Below are 19,820 nucleotides of genomic sequence, written 5' to 3' on the forward strand. Positions count from 1 at the left end.
TTCGATATATTCATCAATGTCTTTGTTAAAAGTGTTTACTTCAAATATGATTTTAGTTCAACATTTGCCTTACGTAACGCTGCATCAGAGTTACTTGAGACATTTTTCATCATTCGAAACTAATACAAGAAAGAAATGAGGTACTGTACAAAAGTGCGTATAAAATCCATTTGTTATTGTTAAGGAACATTGGTGCTTAATTTTATTAAAATTAAATAAAATAATATACAATACAGTTTAGCAGTCTTAGTTTTCCAATCATCCTGTCGCAGAACACCTTTTTGTCACAGCTAAAAAAAAAAAAAAAATCAAAACTTCGCGCATCATTTTAAGAACATTTATGCTTCGTCTTACAGGTACGACATTTTCACAATGTTTCCCCCTTCTCTATATGAAAATAGAACTCTGCTGCTTAAAAATGATAATCGAAGTGAACAGTTGAGTCCCAATGTCTCTTAGTGTAGTTTTAAACTAAATTTGGCAAAACACCGGTTGTCTACGCCGAGGAGTGCCGTCCATTTTCCGGTTCAAACGCTTGCAGAATCGTTACATTTGGGCAATAATTCTCCAGTGTACATATATTCGAATTCCGTAATAAAAAAAAATTCGAGTGGTTTCGACCGTCGTCCTGTCGTTCCCACATCCTAAATAAGCAAAACACTCCCATGCCGTAACACTAGATCCTCCGTGATTCTCTGTCCGGTACGTGATTTCGCAGCGCATTTTGAGGCCCTGGCAGGGTTCGCTCGGCTCCCCCCGTCAGAGGTTTGAGTGCTCCCTCGCGTATGGGTACGAGTGTTGTCCTCAGCATAAGTTAGTTTAAGTTAGATTAAGTAGTGTGCAAGCTTAGGGACCGATGACCTCAGCAGTTTGGTCCCATAGGAACTTACAACAAATTTCTAAAATTTTCACCGACTCCCCTAATCGGCCGTTTTCTGCTGATCTATGTTCTGGGCGATCAAAAAGTCAGTATAAAATTTGAAAACTGAATAAATCACGGAATAATGTAGATAGAGAGGTACAAATTGACGCACATGCTTGGAATGACATGAGGTTTTATTAGAACAAAAAAAAAGTTCACAAAATGTCCGACAGATGGCGCTGGACAGCTAAACGTCAGTCACTGCGCATGACAATCGTGTATGAAAAGAACTGTAATGAGAGAGAGAATCAGATGCGCCAGCAGTCGCAGCATGTTGACGTTACCTGAAAAGGCGCTTTTAGTGAAGCTCTATTATCAGAATGGGGATAGTTCAGCGTTACGGTCCGATCGCCGTAGGAAGGGGATTCGAACGTGTGAAGGTCCCTTGACAAATGCAGCTGTGGCGAGAATGATCTCGAAGTTCGAAGCCACGGGTTGTTTAGACGATAGACCCCGTAGTGGCCGACCGAACACAAGGCGCAATGCTGTTGAGACAGTTCAGGAAGAAATGAAGACTGTAGCGGGTTCGTCTATGCACGGGGAAGGCAGCGCTCGTGCAGTCGCACGTCGCACCGGGATTCCATACACTACTGTTTGGTTGGCACTGAGGCGTACCCTCCGAAGCTATCCGTACAAAATCCACCTGCGTCATGAACTTTTACCTGGAGATTTACTGAAGCGGAGGGCATTTGCGGTGTGGGCGTTTCAGAAGATGGCGGAAGATGACGATTGGTTGAGTAACGTGTTGTGGGCCGACGAAGCTCATTTCACGCTCCGAGGGTCTGTCAACGCCCACAACTGCACAATTTGGGCTGCCGAAAATACTAGGACTGTCGTGGCAACTCCATTGCACGACGAGAAAGTCACGGTATGGTTTGGATTTACCACATCTACGGTTATTGGACCTTTTTTCTTCGAGGAAATGCGTGATTTTGGTTTCGTAACTGCTACCGTGACGGGTCGGAGGTACACCGATATGTTACAGAATGGAATAATCCCCAGCCTGGCTGATAAACACCTGCTGGAACGTACGATGTTTATGCAGGATGGCGCTTCACCCCATATTGCTAGACGCGTGAAAGATGTCTTGCGCGCGTCGTTTGGTGATGATCGTGTGCTCAGCCGTCACTTTCGTCATGCTTGGCCTCCCAGATCCCCAGACCTCAATCCGTGCGATTTATTGGCTTTGGGGTTACCTGAAGTCGCAAGTGTATCGTGATGGACCGATATCTATAGGGATGCTGAAAGAGAACCTACGACGCCAATGTCTCACAACATTATTTCTCGACTGCAGCTATTGTAGAGGAATGATGGTGGGCATATTGAGCATTTCCTGTAAAGAACTTCATCTTTGCTTTGTCTTACTTTGTTATGCTAATTATTGCTATTCTGATCAGACGAAGCGCCATCTGTCGGACATTTTTTGAACTTTTGTATTTTTTTGGTCCTAATAAAACCACATGTCATTCCAAGCATATGTGTCAATTTGTACCTCTATATCTACATTATTCCGTGATTTATTCAGTTTTCAAATTTATACTGACTTTTTGATTACCCGGTACTTTGGATCAGATAGTGTACAAATTCGGCTCCGGTCTCGACTCCAGTCCGCCACCAGCAATGGAGGGTGAATATGCGACCAGCCACTCGTGCTGGCGAAACGTCATAAAATTTAAGTAACAAATGTCGACCGCAGTTCTCGAGACAGGTGGCTACTAAAGCCATAATAATTTTGTAAAGTGGACATAAGTGTTGTCAACAGCGCATACCGTCGACATTTGGATTGCTGTGCAGATATTTTCAGTTTAATACAGACAAAAAAATTCAGGTGGGATAGTGAAGAAATCAAAGGAATTAAAATTACTCCCATAATGAGACTAGGTGTCCCTTGTACTAAAATGCTCATCGAAATATCCCTGATCAACCTGCGAAATTTTGCTTGTGGAGTCGGCAATCATCCTGTATACTTACTGCGGAAAACGGGCACATCCAGAAACCTGTCATTTGTTATTAGGTTATCTTCACGAGTGCCGGTTCTCGTGAGGCCAAACTTACGGAGTTGGTCCTGCTGGCTGCATCCATCCCTTTGCGGTAGTCCGTATCGCAGCGCGAGATAGCGTCGGCGCTGTAGCGGGCGTCCGCAGTGTGGTGGGGATAGCGCCTGCCGGTGTTGTGGGATGGTGAGGGGTTGGGGAGGGTGGAGGGGGATGTTGCGAGGCACGGCCGCCAGCTGGCGACACAGTGGCGCGGTACCGCTGTGCGGCGCCGCCGATGCTCTGCAGTCAGCTGTTTCCCTCCGGTGCGAGAGGAAGGGATCGCGGACTGCGGCCGGGAGCTCTCGTGTGCGGCTTTTGTTCGTGCGTGGGGAGGCCTGGACGAGAGGCAGCTGGGATGCGTGTGCGTGTGTGCTGTTGTTGTGTCGTGCTGCGGTGACCCGATACCGAGGAACGTCTGCCTGACACCAGCAGAGAGTTATTTTCGAGCTACAGCGCGTCTTAGAGGGAGAACTACGACAGCTGCGTGAATGGTCCTACAAAAAAGTGAACGTTTGTTGTCAAGGAAAGTCGAGCTTACGCTTCGCAGTTTGTAAGTACAGATTTTTTATACAGGGTGAGCTAATACTATAAACAATGCCCTTTGTTCACAAACTACCCTTCGAAACTAGCGCTATTGTGCGTAATCTTTGTTTTTGCACCTACTGCACAAGAGAGCGCCATTGTTGTTTTCGTGGTCGCTTGTCAACGTAGACAAATGAAGTATAAGCTCCTTTGTTATTCTCCGCAGATATATGTTTCTACTCTGACAATAAGAGACCTAAGAACAACAAAGAATAATCTCTGGCCAGCTTAGGTAGTCCAGCGACTTACTGTTCTAGTGAGTCAGTTACTTCATTGTTTTGCGTGCGAAAAGTCACTGTGGTTTCGAGTCGCCCGTGTCTGCCGCTTACCTGACCGTGGTTTGTCTTTTAGTGGTGCAGTACACAAACTTCGGTTTGCAATGTTTTCGTTATAGGATACAGTGCTGACAGGCAAGCAGTTCGAGGGTAGGTTTTCTTTTTTTTCGCAGTTACACTTGTGCGAGAAATACTGCTTTTTTGAAAAGGCCACGGCCGAACCTTATTCCTGTCTTTGTCTATTCCTATCTCAAACCACTAGCGTGCTAATCATTAGCCTTGCTGCAAGATGTTTTCACGAAATTTCTGTCATCCTCCGAATGGCAAGATGACACCTTAATAAAGAGAAATCAGAGCTGCTCGCAAGAAAATATTTACTTGATGTGTGTATGCAATTTGAAGCGACGAATAAAAGTTTGCACCAAGGCCGGAATTCGAATGCGGGTAATAGACGTTTGAGACTTGATAAGGCCTGTGGAACGAGATAATTTCATTTGATTAAAGATTTGGGTGTTCATTTTCTCCCACTTGCTGTTCAAAAGTGGAACGCTACAGAAATAGTCCAAAATTTCGTGAAGCCTCTGCGAAGCATTTGGATGTGACTTGCAGAGTAGTGATGCAGATGTCAGCGCGGCGATAAGCAAAGCAATTTTGCAAAACATCCGAAATGACCGATGATTGTTACGGGTCGAGACGTCCAGATTAACGTGTCGTTGAGCTTTCCCAAGGACTGTACAGATGGGTAGAGGGTTGTTAAGTTCTCACTTTTCACAGGAGTGGAACTGATATAATACATGGACTGACGATCGCGTAATGCAAAAACTTTGTTGTAAGCGATACTTTTCCTTGTAGTGCTATCCCAATACACAATTTATTTAGGCCGAATAGAAGTAAGTGGGTTTCATAGAGCCATGCCTCTATCAAAGTCTTTGTTATTTGATATACGGGACATAAAATCACGTCTGAGACCTGCGATCATTTTTATGTTAATAATTGGCAACCAATGCTGTACAATACGCAATACAGTCATGAGAGGCAATTGAACATCCCATGACTATGTTATATGACAATAACGGACTGAAAAACTAGCTAGCTACCACTATAATGAATAAGAACTAAGCACAAGGCTTCCAAAGGCATGAATTCATTATTTCGTTGCCCCTCCCGTGGGTAGAATAGGAAGAACAATTACTGGGATTGTTGGTGAGATATCTTTCGTCAAGAGCATCGAAGAAATTTGCGTCGTTCATGTGTAGAAAAAGAGGCAATGGTAAATATTTTCGTGGATTTCTCGGTACGGGAGAGGTGTAATTAGGTAGTGCTACGGCTGCCCGTGCTCGAACAACAGAATTTCGCCAGAGGAAGGCCACTCTGCTCGCTTCAGCAGCGAAGCGCCTATGATGTGGCAACACAGAAAGGGAGACTGCCCCAACGTGTTTCGCTGTGTTGCGCACCAGGCATTCGCAGAGACGCGTCACGTGACCCGTCCATATGTTTTCTGCAAAATCGGTCGCAGTTTTGTTACAGTTATTATCCCCTACATTTTTTTAAAAAAAATCATGATTCAGACGAGATATGTGCTTTGCACGAAAACTGTCAATTGACCTTAAACAATAAAAAGTGTGAGGTTCTGCACAGGACCACAAAAAAAACTTTAAATTTCGGTTACGTGATAAAGCTCAGAGATTTTGAACGTTGTAGATTCCTCTTACCACCTGGCGATTACAATTCGAATCAGCGAATCAAACATAACGGTTTATTGGCGGAACGGAATACGCAGCGAAAAAGAGACAGCTTATTGTGCTTTTCATCCTCTTTACACGGAATGTGCTCCTTACCGAATAGAACTGACCGAGCAAGTTCAAAGAATGACAGTTTAATTCGTTTTCGTTTGTCGTGAAATAGAGGAGTGTGTGTCACGGATGTGATAGCATAGTTGGGGTGACGAACTTTAAAACAAAGGCGCTTGTCGTTGTGCCGAGATCTTTTCACGAAATTTCAAGCTTTCTGCTCCGGGTACTAAGATATTTTGTAGACTCCCACTTACGTAGAGAGCAATTACCGTTGCAATAAAATGAGAGAAATCAGAGGTCGCAGGGAAATATTTAGGTGTTAATTTTTCCGACGTGCTATTTGAGAGTTGAGCCAGTTTCAGAGTATTGTTGTTTATGTAGACTCAAAGTACCAAACACCGCTTCACAGATGTGTTAAATATTCACAGTCAGTCGGCCTCTGTGGCCGAGCTGTTCTAGGCGCTTCAGTTTGTAACCGCGCTGCTGCTACGATCGCAGGTTCGAATCCTGCCTCGGGCATGGATATGTGTGATGTCCTTAGGTTGGTTAGATTTAAGTAGGAGGGGGCTGATGACCTCAGATGTTAAGTCCCATAGTGCTTAGAGCCATTTGTAAAGCAGGCTTAAAAGTTTTTTGAAAGTTATTACAGAGAAAGGCGCGGATCTAAGGAGTCGAGGAGTGTTATATGCTGTAGCTCAAAGTGTCTTTATAATTGGCAGTTGAGTAATGCCTGTACAGAAGTTTGGTTACATGATACCAGCTGCAAGCAACATGAAGCAACACATTGCTTTTCGGGATCCCCTTCTGTCGTGTCGTTATAGGCAAGTCACCCACCGGTGCTGCTGCTGAATGCTCTTGTAGGCTGGATTTCACATCCTACAAATTACACTGCCACCTTATCCAAAAGCACACACAAAGGATAACGAAAACATAATGCTGTCTTTAATTTAATACCCCACTACCACGTGTATTTTCTGTGAGATGTGAATCGATAGTACTTTACAAACCGCGAGTGATAGAAACTGCCCAGCTCAGCAAGTACAGTATTACCATTGTAACTTCCTCAGAGATATGCTGAGCTCTGTTCGACGTACGAGTTCCCATTGTGTTTACAAGCAATCAATAATGCTAGACTGTTTCACGTACTTTGTCTTTCACTGCCCGAGTCAGTATACTGCTTATTCTGGAAAAGAATACCGTAGGGGTATTGCGTAAAGCGGATAAGATATACGTTTAGCAATGATCTTCGGGTTCCTACACCCACGTCTCCGTACATTTATTTCTTAAAAGTGTTTTTGACCCATAATAAGAAAATGTATATCAGATGAAATCTGATTTATAGAATGGCACTATAAAACTAAACGAATATCCTGGGTTCTTCTTTTTGTGCAAAGTTGCCTTCGAAGATCAGAATCGAGGAATCCCTACAAATTGAAGGAGAAAAAGGCGTTAAACATTATTTATTCTACATTTAGTATTCGGCGAACCACTGCGAAGTGATGGCAGAGGGTATTCAGCATTGCACCATATGTTAACGGTTTGCTCCGGTTCCAATCGCGTATGCAGCGCGGAAAAAAACCTACTTGAATATATCTGTGCTTGTTGTAATCCTTGCGGGAGTGATGAGTGATTAGGAATATGTCTAGAGTCTTGGTATAATATTGGTTGTTGAATGTTTGAAGTAGGCTTCCGCGGGGTATGTGCCATCTGTTTTCGAGCGTCTGATAGTTCAGATTTTTCGACATATCCATGACCTTCATGCCGCCCCTCTCAGTATACGTCCAGTATCCCCTGTTACTCCTGTCCACGTCAGCAGTATTCCAAGATGGGACGCGATATTTGTTTGTAACCAGTCATCTTTCTTGTAGTCTTGACTGAATTTTCCCCCACTTTGCCAATAATCAGTGTACTACTTGCCTTACCGAATGATTTAGTTTGTAAGATCATGCAGTTTAATTTCCATACAGGGATTGTTACACCCAGGCATTCGTACGATTCTGCTGATTTCGATGTGACTCATTGATGTACTGTGTTTTTCACAATTTTGCATCTCCGAACATTTGAAACAAGTTGCCACTCTTCTAACTATTTCGAAATCTTATCAAGGTCTGCAAATTTTTTTCTCGGTAGTACTTCATTATAGATAACTGCATCACCTGGAAAAAGTGTGAGTTTACTATTAATGTTGTCTTTTCAGGTCATTAACATTCACTGTGAACAAAAAGATTCTAGAACATTAATCAGGAGCACATGTGAAGCTACTTCTGACTCTGTTTTGACTTCCCATCGAAGATAACAAGCTGCGTTCTCACATCCGTGTTATCGGCTCTTTCTATAAATGAAATAACTGTTTAGCTCCGACCAATCAGAATCCGTATTAGTATCAGTGATAGCTTTAAATGGGCCTTATTTGCTTCTCGACATGGTACACATCATTTACAGAACTCGGGATGGGATCTCCGAAATCAGATGTATTGAATTGCGTCGTCAACCATTTGAAATACATATGCCGCATTATTGCTCGCAATAAACAAAATAGTCTCCTGTGGTAGCGGATTTCCGTCCATTAATCTCGCCATTGAACGTTTTCGTGTCATGTCAAATTACATCATCAAAATTCACTCACGTTTTCAGCAGAGGGAAGAGCGGAGTTTCTTTCTGCCGGTGCTCATCCCCGCTGTAGACGTTATTGGAAACATAACATTATTCAGATTGCTACACTAACGACCGATTTATTTTTCAGGGATCATTTACTATTTCACTTAGCACTACAACTGAGAAAACACGTTTGAAGACTGTGGTATTGCTAGCGTGTAAATGAGCCAATACCGTTTCTATCAGTCGAGCACGCGTTAAATTCAGTCCTTTATTTCTTGCAGCTGTCAACCAAGTAGAAACATTTTTTTCCCTGGGTTGGAATTGTTAAATATCAATTTAAAGACAGAGCTCAAATTTTTAAGCGGAAAAGAGTTAAGGCCTCCAAGGATAAAATCACCCTATTTTGGGGTACCATTACTGAACGGGACCTAGGTTCGATGCGCCGCCGAACTTAACACGGTCACAAGCGATCTTCGTACTTCACAGACTGGTAGCGACGCAAGTACAGCGGTATTTTTAATAAATAATTTTAATGATCTCTAACAGTTACACTGGACACTAACAATAGCGTTACAGGAAAACTTAACGTCTTACTACAAATTTAAAATTTACTCCAGTTTCATTTCCTGCAGAATTTATTGGCGTCAGCCGCATCCCTTGCTCCCAGGCTTCAGAAAGCGACACGTGCCATCCGTTTCGGCGATATGTACGCAGATGCTTGTGATATTCTAAGCTGATTACCGGTCGCTTGTGGAAACTCTGCGCTTCTCGTCCTTCTTTTTCCGCCTTCTCGTTGTACTTCCTTCCTCATGCTCTCTAGCTGGAACTTTTATTTAGGCCGTAATCTGGCGTTCACGTGGAGTTCTGCGGCCTTTCCGTTTGGCAACACTGCAGCCGGTCCCCCACCTCGCTTGCGGAGAAAGAGAACTCCCGTCATCTGAAATCTGCTGGCAGCCGCTGTTGTTTCTAACATGAGGAGCCGCTCGCGCCGTGTGTGTGTGTGTGTGTGTGTAAATCGTAACAGCATTTTTTATGTGGCCATCCCCGCTGTTCCATACTATATCCGTCGAAGACGCTATCCGCAGCGAAATGATGGTGCCGGAGATAGGCTCCTTGCAGCATCATCTGTCACTTCTGCGATGCCGGTCTTAATGTTATCGACATTTCATGTAGCTCTAAGGTAGCGAAGGAAGCGAAAGGCGTGAAATTGGCTAGAATTTTTATAATACTAGTAACTTCAACAAACTCCGCGACCGGGAATACCTGATTATCTGCAGCATCACTGAAAGTTTCGGTTGCACGTAAATAGTACTAGTGGTAGTCCAGTCGAAATAAAAAAAAGCGCATTGATATGCTCAAAGAATCCAAACACTGCGATACCCTGAGCAGTACGCATAAGGAACGTCGAAGAACGAGACTAATTCAGATAGTAACTGTAAGTCAACCTACATGAACAATGGCGATATTTATAACACAACACCATAATATTATTGTAGGGGCTGCATATAGGACACTACCGAGCAGAGGTTGCGTACGCACCAGAGATGCTGAGGAAGGGTATACTAGTGTAAGATTTCGAAGAGAGAGCTTGACAAGTTCGAACAAATTATGACTTTTTGAAGAATGGAAATCTCTTCTATAAAAATCAGTCTGTAAGCAGAGATCTTGTGAAATTCGGCTCGCACTCTTCGCCTATGGTATCCACAAAACCGGCCGCGGTGGCCGTGCGATTCTAGGCGCTTCAGTCCGGAACCGCGAGACTGCTACGGTCGCAGGATCGAATACTGCCTCGGGCATGAATGTGTGTGACGTCCTTAGGTTAGTTAGGTTTAAGTAGTCCTAAGTTCTAGGGGACAGTCGTTTAGCGAACGAAATACGAGCACACCGAATGTCGAGATTCGTGACTGCACACAGGACCTGCATATACGGCCAAACTTTCAGGAAACATTCCCCACACACAAATAAAGAGAAGATGTTATGTGGACATGTGTCCGGAAACGCTTAATTTCCATGTTAGAGCTTATTTTAGTTTCGTCAGTATGTACTATACTCCCGCGATTCACCGCCAATCCATAGCCTCCACGCTCTCCTTACCTCAACGCCCTTGACTTTCATTTATGGGGGCATTTGAAAGCTCTTGTCTACGCAACCCCGGTGCCAAATGTACAGACTCTTCGTGCTCGTATTGTGGACGGCTGTGATACGATACGTCATTCAACAGGGCTGCATCAGCGCATCAGGGATTCCATGCAACGGAGGGTGGATGCATGTATCCTCGCTAACGGAGGACATTTTGAACATTTCCTGTAACAAAGTGTGTGATGTCACACTGGTACGTTCTGTTGCTGTGTGTTTCCATTCCATGATTAATGTGATTTGAAGAGAAGTAATAAAAGGAGCTCTAACATGGAAAGTAAGCGTTTCCGGACACGTGTCAACATAACATATTTTCTTTCTTTGTGTGTGAGGAATCTTTCCTGAAAGTTTGGCCGTTCCTTTTTGTAACACCCTGTATATGTATGTGTGTTTGTGCGTGCATGTTTACGCGGGAGTACTGCAAGTTAAGCATTGTTACTGTTTAAAATATATTAGTAACGTCGAAAACTCCGTGACCTTGTATTAGCAGACGCTGCTGTTGTCTGTAGAAAGGTAAGGACGTCAGAAGACTAAATGCAGGGAGACCTGCAGAGAATCGATGGTTGGTGCAGATACTGGCATTTGCCCTTCATTCTGTTGGCGGAGCGAGGTGGCGCAGTGGTGTAGCTGCTCTCCCACGCTCAGCAGTATGGACACAATTAACATTCCCTCAAAATATTGTGCGAAAGTGCAAAGCCAAGAACGGTACTATATTATTGCGCAGAGTTTATGTCGGTGACGCGCTAGTTTGAACTGTACTTTCATAGCGATCATGTCAACTGTAGACGACGTGGAACCCGCATGAACTGCAGTTGAATTAGTGTCCACGCACCAGATATTACAAGCATTAAATAACAAAGTAGCACCGGTAGGTATTTTCTGTGACCTATCCAAGGCATTTGATTGTGTGAATCATAGTATAATTCTAGATAAATTGAAGTTTTATGGGATTAATGGTATAGCCAATCAATGGATCATGTCATATCTAACCAAAAGAATGCAGAAAGTTGTACTTAGTAGTAATTCAACCTACAGAATCCAGGGACATAATTCTGACTGGGGAGGAATCACGTGTGGGGTTCCCCAAGGATCAATCTTAGGTCCACTACTGTATCTCATATATGGAAATGATCTACCGTTTAATGTACAACAAGCGGGATTAGTTCTTTTTGTAGGTGACACCGTTATTGTAATCACTCCCAGTATACATACAGAAATGGAAGAAATGGTGAACGAAGTTCTCAGTATCATTGACTGGTTTTCTGCTAATGGTCTCACCCTGAATTTCACAGACATCTCATTCAATTCTGCACCTGTAGGCGTACTGCGGCTGTGGTGTTACGTATGGTGATGAAATAATACATAGGGTGGAAACTTCAGAATTCTTAGCCGTCCATATTGATGAGAATTTAAATTGAAAAAAAAAAACACATTTTGGAACTCCTAAAATAACTTAGCACAGCCACATTTGCAATTAGAATCATAGCAAATTGTGAGGAGAGAGAAATCAGTAAGTTGACATATTTTGCTTATGTTCATCCAGTAATGTCATAAGGAATAATGTTCTGGGATAACTCACCTTTAAGAAAGAAGGTCTTCATTGCCCGAAAACGTGCTGTAAGAATAATATGTGGTGATCACCTGCCATCATCTTGTAGACATCTGTTTAAGGAATTGAGCATTCTGACCACTGCTTCACAGTATATTTATTCCCTCATGACGTTTCTAGTAAATAATCCAATACAGTTCAAAAGGAACAATGACATACATAATTACAATACTAGAAGGAAAATTGACATTCATTACTCAACATTGAGGTTGTCTTGAACACAGAAAGGGGCGCACAACGCTACAACAAAAAATTTTGAGCATTTACCTAGTGATATGAAATGTCTAACAGAGAGCAAAGTAAAATTTGAAAATAAATTGAGAAGTTTCTCCTCTACATCACCTATTCCGTAGAAGAATGTCTATGTTTGTAATGTTTAAAAGGTGTTGGGTAGGAATTGCTAACTCAATCTGTATATCTTATTTTCATTTCGGGGGGGGGGGGGGGGGGGATGTTTAGAGTACAAATAGATGTACAAATTAATTTGCAATATGAATGTAAAATGATCCAAGGAACATGAAAGTAACTAACTTGCCTTACAAAACGCTGGCAGATTATATTCATAACGGGCAAAACAGGTCCGAAAAGCTCTCTGTGGACATTTCAGTGGATCGGGGAAAATAAAGAATTACAAATGAACTGTATAGTTTAACCTGGTCATGTATTTCTGTGCTGCAAGTAGCGTTGCAAACCAAATGAAACAATTACGCAGACTGAAAACTCACGTGATATTTGTACTGCGAGAAATGTTGCAAGAAAAATAAACATGTGTGCTCGTTGGATAGATGATCACATCTTATTCGTCATTTCTGAGAATTGCTGCAAATAAAATAGACACTTTTGCTTACTGTTATGGCACCATGACCTCCAGTTTGCTCTGCTGTTATGGACAACCAGGTATCTTTGACTTCCAAATAAACCACTGTGGTACCTTCTTATACATCTTTCAATGACACATCAGTTGTTATTTACTTTTTTCAGTCCTTTGCGGAAATTCGTTCGGAGCGAATTGAATTTCTCTCGGTTTCGGCAAGAGCTGACGTGTATTGCGCAATATGTCCCGTAAATGGACAATATATTAATCGAGTATAATTACTTTTGAAGCTTATAAATATAGCGCAAACCGACAATACCCGTATCAGACGGAAAATGTTATTACACAATACACGGATTTACTTTTTCCATCGTTTCCCCAAGTCGTCGAAGGCCAATGACGGGATGGTTTCTTTGAATTTGTATTCTCTCTCTCTCTCTCTCTCTCTCTCTCTCTCTGATGATCCCGCATTCGACGGATCGTTGAACACTATTCCTCCTTTTGTTCATGTCTTGACCAAATTATGTCACCTTCCTCGGTTATGGCGTGTGAAAATAAGGATTGAACAACGGAGACAGCTGAAGAAAAACTGAATTGAAACTCTGGATAGAGTACTACGGAAGAATGTTAGGAGTATGATAAAAGGGCAGAGTAACCATCGAAGAAGTAAGCCTACTGACCTGCAAAGCTGAAATTTTGTGGAGCAGTTTCAGTAATAACTGCTCTCGAACATATTCTCGTAGCTGTGTATCTGCTTATTACCGAATTCTGGTACAGAAAGACAAGAAAAAGAAATGAGCTGTGATACATATTCCAAAGAGTACGTGGCTTAAGGCTTATTTTCTTTTGTAACAATGAGAGATACACAGAACAACGCAGGTACACCCGGCACTTACAACCTAATAAATCTGCGATGCCAGAGCACTGTATTGACACCGAGCACTCTATGGTGTACGATAATGACGATATTTTATCCTCGACTTCATCTTTCTGGGACTCAGTAGCGAAAAAAGCAACTGAAGTTTGGTTGGCGACGAATTTAATGAATAGAGATAGCGGCTTCAGCTTGGAAAAATCATGGAATCCGGCAATTTCTGTAATCAAATCACAAAGACGTTGCGACGGTACAGCTCTCCGTGACCCATCAATATCACCGTGTTGATTGACTGCACAGTCATAGATTTAATTTCCATGTATATTTACACCTCTTTGCCGCATATCAACGTCTCTGGCGTCTTCTGTATCTTTGGCTGCATACCCAGTGGTTTCGGTCCTCGAGTTTAAAAGGACGGAGCAAGTGCTGTAGCGTTAGTCACCTCGGCTCACCCTGAAGATGGCTGGACGGTATTCAGCCGAAATATTAGAAGAAGAAACTGAATTTATGCGGCTACACGCCGCGAAAACATGAAGATGCACATTTCGTGTATTTTATAAAATGTTTGGCGCTGTACTGGAGTGCGTTCATCATACATTTTATATAAAAGTTAGTGCGTAGTATTTGTTTTTATGAAATATTGGTCGAAGATCTTTGACCGTGTGGTGCAGTCCTTATCCCCAAGCAAACCCTTCCTTGTGTAGAAGTAGCACATTGCTCCTCAGAAACCACAGTAGGTCATGGTAAATGTAATCTCCCTCGTTTACTTGTGTCTTATCTATCATCGCTAGGCTGTTGACACATCTGGTTCTCATTTGCTTAGCACAAGCCGAAGTTTGCCAGCGTCGTTATCTCTGTCTAAGCATTTGCCTGCCAGCAGGGGTCTTTCGTAATTCTTCGCCTACTGAAAATAGCGCTAGCTACTGGCACGGCGTTCGAAAATTTTGGATTGTAAAGCAATGGCAAATGTGTTTAAATGGCGCAGAGTTCATCGTATCCAAGTTAACGATTTTCTTTCCTATTCGAGTTGCGTATTGAGCCAGAGAAGAATGCCCGTTCGTATGCCTCCGTATATACCTTAATACGTCTTTCCATATTTTCATAACCCCTCCACGAGGTGAACAGCTGACAGCAAAATTGTCGTGCCTACTTCTTCGAGTACAAGTTTTATCCAGCAGACAGTCGCAAGAACGGCGTCATGTTTCTTTCAAGGATCCCCTTTCAAATTTCACCGAGCATTTCTTGTACACTTCCGAATCGGCTACGCCGACCTGTTATCAACCTAGCAATGGTCTCTGAATTTGTTCCATGGATGTTGCCTCGCCTACTTGATCAGGACTTCAAACTCTGCAACAATACTCTAGAATTGGTTGCAGTGGCATCTTGCATGTGACTTGCTTCACAGATTCGAAAGTTTTTTCCAGGAAGCTTACAACAAATCTGAGTCTCCATTTCGCCTTCCCTGATACCGAATTTACACGATCGTTCCGTTCCGTATCGGTTCTAAGTACGAGGGGCGTTGAATTAGTAATGCAACCCTTTTTTTTTCTCGGCCAGTTTCGGGTGAAAAATGTGGACTTTGTTGTGGGACATCGTGGGATGCTCCCGCTTCATCCCCTATAATTTCATGAAGTTCCGATAGATGGCGGTCCTATACACAACCTTCACAATGGCTTCTGTAAACAAGACCCGTCATTGAGTTTCTTTTCGCGGAACACCAGAGAATCACAGATATTCATAGACGTTTGCAGGATGTCTATGGAGACTTGGCCGTAAACAAAAGCACGATGAGTCGTTGGGTGAGGCGTCTGCCATCATTGGACCGTGGCCGCGCAAACCTCTCTAATGTCCCGCATGCCGGCAGGCCGCTGATAGCTGTGATTACAGCTATGTTGGAACGTGCTGGCAGCTTCATTCGGGACGATCGACGGAACATGATCAAAAATCTTGCTGCTGAACTGGACGTGTCTGTTGGTAGTGCCGGCATACTCGTCTGCCAGTAGGGTTACTCAAAAGTGTGTGCCCGCTGTGTTCTTACTACCTGACGAAGGACGATCTGTGCAGAACTGCTTGCGCGTCAAGAGGCTGATTTTTTTGTCGAACATCGTCACAGGTGATGAAACATCGGTTCAGCACTTTTAAGCGGAAACAAAACGGCAATCCATGAAGTCATGCCACACCACCTCTCCTCCGAAGAGAAAGTTCAAGGACGCACGTCAGCCGGTAAATGCCCGCGACGGTCTCCTAGGAATCTCAGGGGGTAGTCCGTTTGATGTGCTCCTTCACGGTGCAACGATCAACTCTTAAGTGTATTGTACTGCCCTCAGGAAACTGGGTAAACGGCGTTAGCATCTTCGACCGAGCGAGGTGGTGCAGTGGTTAGCACACTGGACTCGCATTCGGGAGGACGACGGTTCAATCATCCTGAATTAGGTTTTCCGTGATTTCCCTAAATCGCTCCAGGCAAATGCCAGGATGGTTTCTTTGAAAGGGCACGGCCGACTTCCTTCCCTAATCCGAAGAGACCGATGACCTCGCTGTTTGGTCTCTTCCCCCAAACAACCCAACCAATTTAGCGTCTTCGTCGCCACTAAACGGCGAACGAACTTCTCCTTCTCCGTGACAACGCAAGGCCTCACTCAAATCATAGCGCACCCAAGAGCAGGTCACAAAACTTCACCGGACTGTTCTTCCACATCCACCTTACAGCCCGGATGTCGCACCTTCCGCTTTTCATGTGTTTGGCCCAATGGATAATGCACTCTATGGGCTAACAGTACATGGATGACGGGGAGTTTATTGATGCAGCATATCGTTAGCTCCAATGTAGTAGAATGATACCATGTGGGCATACAGGTGGAGTAAGGCAGCTGCACTAAAGAGAGATTATGTTGAAAAATAGGGTTTTGTGGCAAAAAGAGTGAGGAATAATGTGGTCTATTGGAATCCTGGATAAAATCAACCTACTTTTAGGAGAAAAAAAAAAAAAGAATCTGGCGTAGTTCGATGAAAAAGACCACTGCCGGTTCCTGCCTGAAACAGCAGACAAAGTTCTGATCCCTGATAATCTCGAATTTGACGGAATTCTAACATCAACTCTTACTACTTCCAAGCTTTGCCAGCTGACCATCTGGCATTCGTTCGTATTCAGATGACCACCTTTATTTAAATTTTCCGTAGTTTCCCTGTCTTCCTCCTGGTAAATAGTGAAATGGTCCTTTCAGCATAGATACGGCAAATTCTATTCTCTCCCCTACTGCTCCTTCCTTAATGACGTAGATGTTGACGCGGTGTTAAATAATCATTGTTTGTGACAGCCGGCCACCTTAAGCCCTTCAGGCTTAATGGGGGAGCTGCTTTCAAATTAAGGCTGAGTGTATTGAAAACTCCAAGCTTTCGGAAGTTTTTCGCGCTGCTTTAGATTTAAACGAGTGCTGCAGTTAACAGTACCGTGTATTCAGGTACATCGCTACACATGTAGGAACAAGTATGGACCGTATCATCGTGTACTTGGCGACTCAAATCACAGTTGTATATTACGAAGTTTAATAAGCTGGCCGGCCGGAGTGGCCAAGCGGTTCTAGGCGCTACACTCTGAAACCGCTACGGTCGCAGGTTCGAATCCTGCCTCGGGTATGGATGTGTGTGATGTCCTTAGGTTAGTTAGGTTTAAGTAGTTCTAAGTTCTAAGGGACTGATGACCTCAGTAGTTAAGTCCCATAGTGCTCAGAGCCATTTGAACCATTAATAAGCTGAAGGCGATATGACATACAATACGATAAACTGCTTGTGGTCTAACGTATTCCCGAGAATTGTGTTTCACTGTTCAATGTCTAGTAGGCAGATCTGTTTATTAAATGTTACCTTGAGTACCCTTGCCGTACACACGAACAGGGCTACTAGCCGAGTAAAAAATCAGCAAGACGTTATAACAGATTTTGATAGTAGCAATGGTTTTGATAGCAGAAACTCCACCATGAGGTTTTCGTTACGAGGCAAAACCACCATAAAAATGTATATCGCGTAGATATACAAGTTTTTAAAATTGTAATTTTAATTCGGTTGTTACTTGATGTCTGAGCAAGGTACTGCTTTCAAGTTAAAAATTCGCTGTCAGGATGTAAAAAAATAAATTTGACTCAGATGAAAATAGACTTCTTGAATGGCACCAACAAAATATGTGATTTTAATACTTAGATGTTCATATAGTCTTGCTTGATAAATGCGTAGTACTGGCCACAGAGAAGCAGACGTTACTTCGTGCAAAAACATGTAAGTAAACATTTACTCTCTTGTGGTATTAAGAAATGTGTGGTATATTATGAGTCGACTATGACATTACCATTAAAAAGTTCCGTGTTTACGGTACGCAAAAAACAAATTGTAAGACACCTGTTCAAAGACAAAAGCGTATTATTTTATGAATGATTGCTTTCGAATGTAGCTAATCGGTAGTGCTTATGCTGCCCCGGATCTGTGTGGCCTTCAGATTCATCGCCCACCAATGCAACGCACTAAATAAATCCCAGTCATTGATCCAGAATTCGTGTAGTCGTACCTCAAGAGACCTGTCATTTCAGTTAAGCGCCTTTTTTAATTACTCGAGATCTCTTTGAGTGTTATTATCCACAACTGCATTCGTTTGACACTGTACAGCAAAAAATGTCCTTTGAGGTTCACTCATTCTACTTTTAAATGTAATTTATTGCTCCCAAATGAAAGCAACAGAAACGCTCTTCCGGGAATTCATTCCCATGTAACCTAACGAATGTCGCCTAATATGACTGTACTTCTGCAAAAATAAATAAATAAAATCTAGTTTTATATGTGTGTATGGTAATGCCGCTAGAATTTTTGTTCTGCGTTAGTACGCAAATGTTGCAAAGTGCTTATTCAAACACCGGAATAAATTGACAGACTCGGTAATCATTCATTCACTTTTATGGCAGAGTGTCATTTCTGTTAAACATACCTTAAATACTGTGAAGCAATAACAGAGTCCACAAACAGATCCTTGATAATATACCAGAATAGCGTGTCGTGATCGACCACGTTTGACATCGTATATCGTCAGCCACAGACGACATAGGCAGTTTCGTGTCATGCCAACATCGGGTCAGCACGCCGTTAGTCTCATGTTGTACCTGATCAGTGTAGCATGGAAAGATGGGCGAAGGCAGCCACCCACCCGCCAGGCTAATTGCTGGTGTAGTCCTTCGGAGCGTCGAGCAACCAGAAAAAGAAGACAAGGAGAAATCTGGAACGGAATTGATGTTCGGGGAGAAGAAATAAAAACTGTTGGTGGTGGCAAGTTCTGTGGGACCAAACTGCTGAAGTCATCGGTCCCTAGGCTTACACGCTGCTTACACACTTAACTCACGCTAAGCACAACACACACACGCGCACACACACACCCATGCCTGAGGGAGGACTTGAACTTCCGACGCGGGAGTCGCGCGAACCGTGGTAAGGCGCCTTTAGACCGCGCGGCTGCCGCTCGTGGCAAATAAAAACTTTCAGGTTTACCGATGATATTGTAATTCTGTCAGAGCGAGGAAAGAAGTTGGAAGAACAGGTGAAGGGAATGAATAGTGTCTTGAAAAGAGGTTAGAAGAAGAACGTCAACAAAAGCAGAACAAACGAAATGGAATGCAGTCGATTTAAAAGAGGCACTGCTGAGGGAATTAGATTAAGAAATGAGACTATAAGGGTAGTGTATAAGTTTTGCTATTTGGACTGCAAAATAACTGATGGTGACCGGAGCAGAGGGAATATCTAATGAAGACTGGCTGTAACAAGAAAAGCATTTCTAAAAAAGAGGAGTTAGTTAACATGTAATATAAATTTTAAGTGTTACTTTTTTCTTAACTTATTTGTGTGGAGTGTAGCCTTGTACGGAAGTGAAACACGAAGGATGAAGACAACGGATGCTTTTAAATGTGGTGCAACAAAAGAATACTGAAGATTAGTTGGATAGATTAGTAACGAATGGGGAGGTGCGGAAAGGAACTGCATGTGTGTGTGTGGTTGGGGGGGGGGGGGGGGGGGTTATGGCGCAACTTAACTAAAAACGGGGCATCGCTTGATAAGATATATCCTGAGGCATCAAGGTTCAAATGGCTCTGAGCACTATGGGACTTAACTGCTGTGGTCATCAGTCCCGTAGAACTTAGAACTACTT

General features: G+C 43.1%; 1 protein-coding gene across 2 annotated transcripts in view; it reads left to right on the forward strand.

Annotated features, from left to right (window-relative positions):
• Positions 1 to 3,202: 3,202 nt before the first annotated feature.
• Positions 3,203 to 19,820, forward strand: part of LOC126336349 (solute carrier organic anion transporter family member 5A1) — a 397,873-nt gene continuing 381,255 nt past the window's right edge. For both annotated transcript variants that reach the window (XM_049999929.1, XM_049999932.1), the window contains exon 1: positions 3,203 to 3,508. The gene's annotated coding sequence lies outside the window, so the exon portion shown is untranslated. The remainder of the gene's footprint in view (positions 3,509 to 19,820) is intronic.

The sequence above is a fragment of the Schistocerca gregaria genome, chromosome 2, assembly GCF_023897955.1.
Source record: "Schistocerca gregaria isolate iqSchGreg1 chromosome 2, iqSchGreg1.2, whole genome shotgun sequence".
In the NCBI taxonomy this organism is placed as follows: Eukaryota; Metazoa; Arthropoda; class Insecta; order Orthoptera; family Acrididae; genus Schistocerca; species Schistocerca gregaria.